This window comes from Lactuca serriola, chromosome 8 (assembly GCF_051521515.1).
Source record: "Lactuca serriola cultivar US96UC23 chromosome 8, Lser_US96UC23_V15, whole genome shotgun sequence".
Classification (NCBI taxonomy): Eukaryota; Viridiplantae; Streptophyta; class Magnoliopsida; order Asterales; family Asteraceae; genus Lactuca; species Lactuca serriola.
Window position 1 is genome coordinate 57,739,356 of NC_136415.1, and position 11,412 is coordinate 57,750,767.

At 39.5% G+C, this 11,412-nt stretch overlaps 1 non-coding gene across 1 annotated transcript; it reads right to left on the reverse strand.

Annotated features, from left to right (window-relative positions):
- Positions 1-4,131: 4,131 nt before the first annotated feature.
- LOC145071695 (small nucleolar RNA R71) lies at positions 4,132-4,238 on the reverse strand. Its single transcript, XR_013690702.1, has one exon. It is a non-coding gene; the product is annotated as a small nucleolar RNA R71 (small nucleolar RNA).
- Positions 4,239-11,412: the final 7,174 nt, after the last annotated feature.

An 11,412-nucleotide genomic window follows, 5' to 3' on the forward strand; every position in this document is an offset into this window, starting at 1 on the left:
ATCAAATCCCAGAAGGTTCATTAAGAAGAAGTTCCCTACCAATAAGAACCAAAATTGGTAGGGAAGCTACAGCTCTGAAAAAGTGAAAGAGGAGCCGAAGGTTGAAGAATCAAAGAAAGAAGTGAAGGGTGAAGCTGACTCTGGTGTCAGTTGCTTCTACTGTGGTGGGAAAATCACTACGCAAAAGATTGTGTGTTGAAGAAGATGGCATAGAAAGATGAGGAGAAAGATGAAGAAGCAAGTCTCCTGAAAAGACTGGAGGAGATTAAGAGGAAGAAAGCTGCTACTAATCCCTCTATGAATGCTCTTATTGTGCAGGATTCGGTAGATGATGATGAGTTCGGTGGCGTACAGGTGTGGTCAACCGACTCAGAAGATGATGAAGTGAGAAAGCCTTCTCATGGAAAGGCATATGTGGCGAAGAATGGTGATGCTGGCGGAAGATGTCTCATGGTGTCAGATGTATCCCAGATGAGGGGATACAACACTGATGGTGGAAACGAAGAGGCTAAGGAGCGAGAGGACGTGTGCTTTACAGCGAAGCCTCTCAGTGTGCAGATCAGTGAGCTAGATGAACTGATCAAGAAGGTACAATCTATTTTTATTTCGTTTAAAATTCCACAAACATCATATGAAAAGGAATTAAATAACTTGAATTCAAGCATTTCAAATCTAGATAGTTGTTTAACTCAAACACGTGTCACGAATTCTAATCTAACTGACCAAATAAGCAGGGTATCATCCAAGAGTGAGGAGCGAAGGATATGGATAGAACATAAGGAGTTGGAGCTATTTAAGTTAGGGATGAGAATATTTATTTGCAGAGAGACAATCTTAAATTGTTAGAACAGAGGAATGTTTTTTGTTTAATTGCAAAAAGACTTTATACTAACATTACTCAGCTACATTTAAACTGTGAAATAGGTCAGAAGATACATCACATGATTCTTCCCTTCCTTGATTTAAAGGAGGATGAAATCGATGCCGAAGCATACAACTGCAAAAGTGTTGTATCTTCAGATGATGTTAATCCCACCTATATGTATGGTCTGGACAAAATTGAATCTTTTATAAAGTCCAAAGACCATAAGGACATGCTTAAGAATCTTTTGGATGAAAATGATAAGTTGAAACTCAGGGCCGAAACTATACAAAAATTTGACTCATTGAGTACCAAATTAAGTTCATAAAATAAAATTGATGTTGAAAATGCATCTGAACTTAATGAGGATGATGACATGAGTGAAATTTCTGTAGAGGATGAGGTTGACTGTTTTGAGTTCATTAGGAGCGAAACTGAAAATAAAAAAAACTTGATTTCTGAGAATTCTGTGGAATTCGCTCGTTTGTCCAAACATAAGTCCCCAATCCTTAAAGAAAAGATCATTGTATACCAAAAGGTTCAAACCACTCCCAATCAGGTTTATAAGGTCACAGGAGTAACCGAACATTAGACAGCCGAACTCACTGCCATAGTGAATGAAGATAATGCAGATGGTTGTGATGAGTTTTTCTGGTCTACATCGATAGACAACGCAGATGAAACAGTTGGTTTGTCGGAGCGAACATCATGGAAGGCCAAAGGTAGATACGTGGCAGAACCACTGAATAAACCTACCAACTTTGATGTGCCCAGTTCCAGCGGCACAAAAGAGGTTCCAGTGGAATATGTCTCCTCAACTAGCGAAACCACTTCAATGAAAAGTGAACCTATTGCTAAGAAGCCGAAACAGAAGGCAAATATTCACAGACAACCGAAACAAGTAAAAAATGAAAAACAGCAGTGATATGTGCATATTTAGTTCATATTAAGTATATATTTTTATTCATTTATTAGTTAAATTATTGCATTTTATGGACAAAAGGTACTTAAAAGTGGTTGAATTATATTTTCAGTCCAAAAATGAAGCTCGGAAGCAAGAAAAGCGGTTGAGAGCTCGAGAATGGAACAAAGAAGAAAAACACTAAAAATAACACCTGCTCGGCGAGTAGGGTCGACTACTCGGCGAGTCCAAGCGAAGATTCGAGAAGATAAAGACTCGGGATCCCAGAGACTTATCACAATACGGGGACTGAGAGATGGACTCGACGAGTCTTCACCTGACTCGACGAGTCGATTCGTATATATAAAGATAACTCCTCAGAACGATGGGGAAGAATTCTAGAATGATTCAAAAGAGTTCAGCTACGATTAAGAAGTCAGAAAAACCCTAGAAGACGAAGTTATAAGTTAGAATTCAATTCCGAAGGAAGAATTGAGGCAAATTTCATCACTCTACTTAATCTTTTGTTTTTTCATTATGGTTAAACAATTAGACTCTGTTTGCTTGCTGTTATTTACTTCAATTATGAGCTAAAACCTTTAGACTTCTGTTTGGGGATACAAAATTGATGCTATGGTTTGATTATTGGTAGGATTAATTCTAAGTTGGTGATTTTTGTTATTTTAGCTTGCTAAAGAAACTTGTGTGTGAATAATAATTAATTTTCTGTTAATAGGAAGATAATTGATTAGCATGAACATCTATTGATTATCAACCTCATATGCTATGTGACCACTTTATCATATGTCTAGGATTAATGAACATGAAACTAGAGTTAATAAGAAAATTGAGTAAATTCATGTGCAAGCTTGTGTGATGACCATCAACAAGAAGTTAATTAAAAGATTAAATTAGTTAACTATTGAAAGTCTAAATTAACCCGAATAATTAATCTAGTGAATTTAATTAAATTAGACAACTGGCCACTGTTTAAGTTAGTTTATTTGCTAAGGATTAGTGTAGTGAATGCGAATCTAGTCACTTGAATTGGTAACCAACAAAAGAATTAATCCATTGCACCATTACCTTGAAATCAGTCATAGGATATTTTGAGTTGAACTAAACAGAAGTTCCTTCCCATTATTGATCTAGTTAATTCTTTGTTTTTCTAAGTTTTAGATTAAGCAATAGTTAGTAAGTTTTCTAGTCTTGTAAAACTAGAGGAAACCCCCTATTTATTAATTAATTTAGATAGAATTAGTTTTTAGTTTAATTTGCCGTTCCCTGTGTTCGATACCCTACTTATTTAACTATACCACAATTGATAGGTTCACTGCCTTTGTGTGTTATTTTATAATTGAAAGTAGGTTGAAAACTAAGTGAGTTTGCACACATCAAGTTTTTGGCGCCGTTGCCGGGGAACGGTTCTAAAATTAACATTAAATTCTAATTTAATCGATCCTTTGTGTGAGATTTATCTTACACAAAGTTAATTAAAAGGAATTCAGTAAGTAGAATAAGTTTTAATAAAAAAATCCGTTTTTAAAGTAACTAGAAAATTTTTTGTTCTGTTTTTGCCTTGAACTCGCCGAGTGCACTCGTGCCGACTCGGCGAGTACATCGCTGTTTACAACTTTAATTTTTTATTTTATTTTTGTTCTTTTTACGCGTTTTTTGTTTTGTTTACAGTTGTTTCATGACCCGAGGATCCGATACACCTCTGGTCTCTCCCCTTGACGACCCGGAATGCGCACTAAGGAGGAGCAAAGGCAAAACCGTTGGAGAAACCGCTTCTTCAAAGAACTCACCACTCAAAAACCTCAAATCCGTTTTCAGCAAGAAGAGGAGCAGCAAAATAGGAGCATCCAGTGCCTCTTTGACAATCGGAGACCCAATTCAAGAAGACACCGAGTACGAGACCGAGGAAGAAGAAGAAGCCACATACGAGCGTGAATCCGAGTTTGAAGACGATTTAGCTATCACTATGGCTAATATCGATGAAGTCCCCATGGGAAAATGGAAGAAGACGATGCACGATGACACCGGCCCGGGACTTGTGCAGCCCGCAATTCCCACAACCGCTACTTTCGAACTAAAAGGCCATATTCTCGCTCTACTCAAGGAGATTCCTTTTTATGGGAAGGATCACGAAGACGCCTACAAGCACTTGGACGAAGTGAATGATGTGGCTGACTACTTCAATGTACCGAATGTTCCACGCGAGACCCAACTTCTTCGCATGCTCCCAGTCACGTTCAAAGGTGCTGCAAAGGATTAGCTAAAGTCACTTCCTCCCGGATCGGTCACCACATGGGCCAAGATGAAAGAAGAGTTCATAGACCACTTTTGCCCGCCCTCCAAAATAGCCAAGCTAAAGAAAGCCATTGCCAATTTCGAGTAACAACCCGGAGAATCTCTTTATGAAGCTTGGGAAAGTTACAAGAGCTTGCTTAGAAATTGTCCACACCATGACCTGAATAGCCAACAAAAGGTCTCCATTTTCTACGATGGAGTCAATGTCACCACAAGGCAACTGCTTAATTCTCAAGGCCCACTCACGAAGAAGGCGCCCCCGATGATCAAGGAGTTAATTGAAGAATTCTCTAAGCACTCTAGAGAATACCACAATCCAAGAAATGAAGTAAGTCGGTGGGTAGTGAACTCGGCATATGATAGCATGGCGGCAATGATAGCTAAGCTCGATAGTCTAGATAGAGAATGACAAAAATGGATCAAACAATCCATGCTATTCGGGTTGGATGTGAAAATTGTAGAGGGCCCCATCTCACAAAGGATTGTGATTTGGATGAGAATGGAAACAAGAAGGCTCAAGTATTCTATTCAAGTGGCGATCGATACAACGAGAATTGGCGGAAACCGAAGAAGGAATGGCTCCCATACGAAGAATACAAGAAGGCTAAGGAGGAGAAATACAAGCAGAAAGAGAGGGGATTTTATCAAAAGGAAGAACCGGTGATGGAAAAGAAAGCCAATTTAGAAAAATTGTTCACTAGATTCATAGCCGCGTACGAAAAGAGACACAATGATCACGATGCTGCAATACACGAGACCAGAAATATGCTAAGGAATCAGCAGGCATCCATTCTCAACATTGAGAAACAGCTGGGAAAGCTTGCACACCAAGTGAACGAAAGAAGACCGGGTCAACTTCCAAGTAATACCGAAACCAATCTGAGAATGGAGAATGTGAATATGGTGACTTCCAGCAATGAAGAAATTTTCACTCATGCACAGAGGATCTCCAAGAGGAAGACAGAAAAGGAAGAAGAGTCGGCTCCAGCTAAACCCGACCAGACTCGCCGAGTCCCTCTAATGGACTCGACGAGTCCATGCGTAAATGACAAAACTGTCATTCCCTTAAAGCCATATAATCCCCCTTTGCCATTCCCAATCAAAGCCATGCCTGTTGAAAAAGTTGAAGCTTATAGAGCCTTTATGAAGCATGTTAAAACCCTACAAGTCAATGTTCCATTTGTAGAAACAATGCTCAAAACACCCAAGTACTTCAACTTACTAAAAGGTCTCTTTGCTGCTAGGAAAGACTTGGCTGAAGTCGCGGCGATAATATTGAGTGAGCTACCCGAAAAGAAAGGCGATCCGGGGAGTATCATAATTCCGTGCCAATTTGGAAACGCATTTTCACTCAAGCGCTAACCGACTCGGGTGCAAGCAACAATCTGATGCCTTTCTCTTTCTTTAATAAGCTGAATTTACCGGAGCCCAGGCCGGTAAACATGAAGATCCATTTGGCAGACAAAACAACAATTCATCCATGAGGCGTTTGTGAGGATCTTCTTATTAAAGTCGACAAGTTCATACTTCCAGTAGACTTCGTGGTGCTTGACATGGAAAAAGACCCCAAAATTCCGATTATTTTAGGGAGGTCATTTTTAAACACCGCATGTGCTTTAATCGATGTATGTGAGTCTACACTAACGTTAAGGGTAGGTGACGAGTCAGAGATATTTAGACCTGTAGCAGAAGCCAAGCAAGAAGAAGAAGGGAAAGAAGAGATCTCATTTATCGGTCTAGATGATGAGATACTACAAAAGGAACTTGCACTTTTGCAAGAAGAAGATCCAAGCAAGTTTTTGCTACCTTCTGGAAAGGATGGAGATGTTAACAAGGACTTAGAGGAGATAGAAAAGCTACTGGAAGGAGCCAACTCAGAAAACACAGTGGAAATGGTGAAGTACGATCCGACTCGCCGAGTCACTCTCCAGGACTCGACGAGTCCAGTCGAAATTGCCAACAACTTGGAGGACTTAGATCAGCTTGTTGCTAGTTCTCTGCATAAGCTGGACTTGGATATTTTTCATCATTCTTTAGAAGAACAAACAACAGAAGGAGAAATGGACACGAAATTTCAACATGTCCATATATCATATCTTGATGCAATTCCGCTTGAAGATGAAGTAAGCACAGAAAAAGAGGAGAAGGCAAATGATAGGAGAGTTGATGATGGTCAACCTTTCATTACCAAACCTAGAGCATGAACTTTCACAAGCTTTGAAGTAATTAAGTTTAAGGAAAAGAAGGTGCAAGAGAAGGTGAAAAGGAGTGGGGTGAAGAAGAAAAAGAGGAGAAGGGAAGCCCAAGCAGCTGAGGATGAAGCTGTAAAAAAGAAAAGGGAGGAATTAAAACGGGCTTACAAAAAGAAGATTCACGCTTAAAAGACAAAGTACAAACCACAAAAGATTAGGCGTGCATTCCCGATGTTGGAAGATGACGAGACGTAGATGGGAAGGAGTCCAGCTAATCACTCCTTAAAAAGAAGCGCTTGGCGGGAGGCAACCCGTTATTTAGAGTTTGCTTTCTTTTATCTTTACGTCTTTTTAGTTTTTTATAAATCTAATCTTCCAATTCGTCGGACATGTCTGCTTGAGAGTGCGTATGGACTAAGTGTGTGGTGGAGTAAATTTTCTTTTCTAAATAAATGGAAAAATTTTATAAGTTTTTAAATTGTTTGCAATAGACTCGCCGAGTCTGACCATGACTCGACGTGTCCATTCAGATTTCAGAAGAATGATAAAATTGCGACCAGACTCGACGAGTCGGTCTTATTTATAGAAAAAAAAATTTACAACCGGTAACTAGGGTTTTAACCGTAATGAAATCAGTTTTTTTTTCACAACTCACTCGTCGTGCGCCTCCCTCCCAACCTTTTCTCTCAAGCATTCATCATCTTCTTCAATTATTCTTCAAGTTTTTCAATTTCCATCTCAAAAGGTAACTGATTTCCTCCTTTATTCTGTTAGAGCAATGATTTTAAGATGATCTATGGTAGTAATTTCATATAATACCTGATTTTTAGTTATATCGAATTTCTAGGGTTTTGATTTTACATCAATTATGTTGTTTTGGATGATTACTATTGCTCTAATACCTTATAGACATGCCCCTGGACAAAACCCTTAAGTTAATTTTGAGTTTTCATGGCCGGATTTTGAACGACTCGTCGACTGACTCGCGCAGTTCTTGCGACTCGCCGAGTCGAGTCGGGGACCCAAGAGTGATCTGTTTTGATAATTTTCTGTGTTTTCTGGGTTTTGTGTTCTTTGTGTTGCATGAAAATGTTTCACAGGGGGCAAGGTTCCGGTGGACGCCAAGGATATTTTCCTTGGTTAAATTTCCCTCAAATCGAATCCGCTTCAACCATGACGAGGTGGAAGAAGAAATTAGCCGAAGTCAGAAAGAAAGAAATTTATGTGCCCAACAGAATTGATTGGGGTTGGTTGCAAAGTGTGTGTTATGAAGAGGAGTTGGCTCCCTATCTTTTAAAGGAGTTTACTTACGAGGGAGAGACGATGGTTTGCGATGGGTGGAGCCGGATCTTTCGTATTCAAGAGCCGGTGTACCGGGAGCTTTGCCTGGAATTTTTCTCCACGATATCTTTTCATGGGGGGATGACTGCTATCACCCGACGAGTGTCAGTTTCTATCTTGGGGGCGAGTTTCATCAGTGCTCCGTGGTTGATCTGGCTTGTCGGATGGGTATTTATGACCGGTCATTGGTCTCGACCGCCATTTTCCACGCATTTATGGAACGCTCTCACAAAGTGTTCCCTGATGGAGTGACGAGCACGGGTTGGTGGAATACGATTGTCAACAAAGTGTACATTCCGCAGTCAGCCCAGGAGGGAATCATTCGGTCGCCTACACACCACCTTATTCATCGCCTTATTTCCACCACTATTAACCAAAGAAAGGATGATGACAAGGTCTCTAACCTTGATGTCTTTTACTTATGGAGCATTATCACACCCGACACTTTCTGCAATATTACTTGGTGTTTAGCTTCATATTTGGCAGAGGGTGCGGTCAAAGACCGCAAGACATCGAAGATTAACGGTGGAATGTTTGTTACACGGCTCGCCAATTCGTTTGGGGTGATGACCCGTGGCGTGTGGAATTTGATGACTATGATTCCTACCCCTCCATTCAATCCCATTCTTTTTAGGAGGGCTAGGATCATTGAGGACTATGGTGGAGGTCATTATGCTATCCCGCATGATGATCCTATTGTTGGTCCCGAGGCGCTGGGAAGGAGGGTCCGATCGAGGCGTGAGCGTGATGTAGAGTAGGAACCGCCGGTGATTCCGGTAGACAGTGATGAAGTACCAATGGATTGGTACAATGTTGAGATGAGGCGGTTACAAGATCAAATGGCGCGGGGTATAAACTTTAGCAATCAATCCCACATTCGAATTTTTGACCACTTCAACATTCCGCATATCGATGGTGGTAACTTCCTGTATATTCCGTCGTGGGATGAAGTGATCAATGCAAGAAGGAGTGGCGCGAGTGGAAGTGGAGCAGCGCAGGAACATGACGTTGAGGATGAGGATTAGTTCTTTGTGTTTTTCTTAAACAATTTTTATTTTTGTTTTTGTTCTTATTTGGTGTGTTTTGGAATTTGTTAAGACTTTTACTGTTATGCTTAACGTTTGATTGCCTTGATGATTTTCAAAATTGGATTAGGAGTGCTTGCATAGAAGGGTTTAGAGTCGTAGAGTCAAGAGAGTTATAAAAAGTGAAAGAGAGAGTGAAGGAAGGGAAGCGCTAAAGTCAAAGTGTCGAGTCCGGTCCTAAGGGACATGGGCGAGTGAGTCTAGAAGTGAGGAGAAATTTTGAAGATTTATTAGAGGCTGAAACCAATGCAGAATATCATTTTTTTCGTCCAGCGGTCTACTCGTCGAGTGCACTAAACTGACTCGACAAGTCGCCTTGTATTCTCACGTATTCGAAACTGTCCGCGCTTATACTCGACGAGTCGCATATATGACTCGATGAGTCGTTCATTTTTATACTAAAAGGACTATTGATTTGATGCTGATAAGTGTGCTACTTGACCACTTATTCTTCCATATCGATTCTTGAAGATCTTACACTGTTTTCCCTGCATATTTGGAGCTGCCACATGAGATTTTGACACCCAAGACATGGATGAGCTGTTCCCATGGCTGAAGTCAATTGAAGATGGAGCTGAAGAGAAGAGTATCAACCTATCGATTGCTACCCCAGGGGATTTTGTTCCAATTCTCTCTATATTTGCATTTTTATTTTTGCATAATATGCAATGAGGGCATTGCATAAAATAAGTGTGGGCTAGGGGGTTGGTCACATATTAGAAAATTTAGAATCTTAATTTAGGCTAATTTTAAAAAAAAAAAATTACATACCAAAAATATTACTTAGGGCTTAATTTAGAAAATTTTGGTATAAACAAATTAGGATTCCATGTTAGAATTGTGTTGATGATTGCATGAAAACCCAAATGTTTAGTTGAGCCTACACACGTTCTAGTGCATTTGTGGCTTCCTTATTCCATTGAAATCATGGGACAAAAACACGACCCTACTCAGCCTGAGGGATGCAATATGTTTAGCAGCCTAAACCTGAAATGTATCCAGGAAAATTATTATCGTTAGCCAATAAAGGTTGAGGTCGAGCGCCCCTGCTTAAGCATGTAGGGTTTTGAGTGAAAAAAGAGAGGTACATGTAAAAAAAAGAGAATTGCAAGAAAAGTTGAAGAATTTTGGAGCAAATAAAGTGAAGATCAAAAGATCAAAATTCCAAGAAATTCAAAAAGTTGAAGATACCAAAAATCAAACAATAAAGGTGGTGAATTCAAAGAGATCAAAGATCAAATTATCAAGGAAGTGAAGAATTCAAAAGAGCTCCATAGTGGTATCGAAAAGTTGTAATTCTAGATTATGTATGCTTGGGTTGCTCAACTAAAAATACCTTGAGGGTAAGAGGTTTTCTGCAGATGGATTCGGAGGGTTGCATAAAATGAGCATAGTGATGGGTTTTATGCATAAGAAACATTCCTATGTGTTCATACAAACCCTAATGCTTGGATCTAGGTTTCACTATTGAACATGCTTTGATTCCAAGACTTACAAACCCTAATCTAGCATATAAACAACTGAAACAACATATAGAATCAGATCTAGATGTTTACCTCTTCAATGGTTGGCTTAGATCTTGTATATCTTCTTCTTTTGAGCCTTGAGTCACAAATGCAACTCCTCTAATGGTTCACAAACCCCACAAGCAAGAAGGCAATATGAGAGAGGGAGAGAGAGGCTAGAAATCGGCCTAGGGTACTCTTAGAATCAAGTGGTAGCCGAATTCATGCCCTAGGGGTCATATTTATACTTACAGGTTACTAGGGTTTCACTCTAAACCTTAATGGACAGCTTAGCCACCAAGCAGCCCATGGAACCTTCTAGAATAAGGCCCTTGGACGAAAATATGATGGATACCCATCATAATTTCGTTCCCCCTTAATCCCATTAAGTTTCCTTAACCTAAAACTCAACTATCATACATTTGACAGTTTATACCCCTTTATTCAATTAATCTCTTTTGACCACCAAATTAATTCCTAATTAATTCATGACCAATACTAATTAAATAAATATGATTTCTCCTTTAATATATTATTCTTATAATATATTAATAAATCATAATACTCTCTCTTTCTCCTTAAATTACCTTGTCAAGTTGCTTTGGAGAAGGCAACCCAAAAGGACCATGCATAACCGGGTCAAGTACATACCAAATATAGTTACGGGCTTAGACACTATTCCAACACATAGTTCGGGGTGAGTGGGCGAATGTTTATGAGGATTGTGAGTATTTGGAGTATGGGGGGTAATTAGGACAATTTTAGACACAAATGCATGCGTTGTGGTCTTGGCATAATGGCTGGGTTAGATTGGAATTGTCATATGTGATTCTAATATGTTTAAAATTCAGTTTTGCTTGGGGGCAAGCAAAAGTCAAGTGTGGGGTATTTTGATATGTGCATATTTAGTTCATATTAAGTATAGATTTTTATTAATTTATTAGTTAAATTATTGCATTTTATGGACAAAAGGTACTTAAAAGTGGTTGAATTATATTTTCAGTCCAAAAATGAAGCTCGGAAGCAAAAGGAAGCAGGAGAAGCAGTTGAGAGCTCGAGAATGGAACAAAGAAAAAAACTAAAAATAACACATACTCGGCGAGTAGGGTCGACTACTCGGCGAGTCCAAGCGAAGATTCGAGAAGATAAAAACTCGGGATCCCAGAGACTTATCACAATACGGGGACTGAGAGATGGACTCGACGAGTCGATT